Raw genomic sequence first — 1010 nt, forward strand, 5'->3', positions numbered from 1 at the left:
TCTGGCGCATTAACCCACAGCATCACATCCAGACTTTAGGGTTGGAAAAATGCTTCATTAGCCTAGGGTGAGATCAGTGAAGCTGGAGCAAAGTGAGCTGGCAGAGATGATGCCCAAGATTCAGGTGGAGTGAGTGATGGAAGAAGACAGGGGATGCAGACCCTTGAAGGTCATATGCAGAATTTTTCGCTTTATCTTAAGTACAGCAGGAAACCAATGAACAGTTTCAAATAGAGGAATAATGTATTTTAAAAAGATTGCTTTGGCATCTTTGTGAAAATAAATAGAAGGCAAGAAAGAAAGCAATAAATAAAAAGGAATGAATTACTGATACCGGCAACAGTATGGATGCGCCTTGACAACATCATGCTAAATGAAAGATGACAGACACAAAGTGCACGTATTGTACAATTCCATTCATATGAAACATCAGAATATGTAAACTCATATGGATTTAGAGCTGATTAGTGGTTGCCAGGGGCTAGGGTGGGGGTGAAAGTTATTCAGGAAGTAGGGAGTGACTGCCTAATGCAGGGATGGGGAATGTCTAGCCCTCTGGCCTTATTGTTGTTGTTAAGTGCCTTTGGTTGAGTCAGTTCTGATTCATAGGGAAGCTGGACAGGGTTTCCGAAGAGCAGTAGGTGGGTTTGAATTTTAGATCTTGTGGTTTGCAATCCAGTATTGATCCTACAGCGCCACACCAGGAGTCCCGTGGTGGTAGTAGTGGTGGTGGCAGTGTGCCGTGGAGTCAGTTCTAACTCATAGTGACCCTACATAGCGTTTCCGAGGCTATAAATCTTTAAGGGAACAGAAAGCTCATCTTTCTCCCGTGGAACGACTGGTAGTTTTGAACTGCTGACCTTGAGGTTAGCCCATCCCAACTTGTAACCACTATGCTATCAGAGCTCATTTTGGGCTGTATGATGCTCACAAAATCATTTGACCTGACTCTGCCCAGGCAACCGCAGTTCCAGCCATCACATTGTTGTTGTTGTCAGGTGCCATCGAGT

This window comes from Chrysochloris asiatica, unplaced genomic scaffold (genome assembly GCF_000296735.1).
Source record: "Chrysochloris asiatica unplaced genomic scaffold, ChrAsi1.0 scaffold00045, whole genome shotgun sequence".
In the NCBI taxonomy this organism is placed as follows: Eukaryota; Metazoa; Chordata; class Mammalia; order Afrosoricida; family Chrysochloridae; genus Chrysochloris; species Chrysochloris asiatica.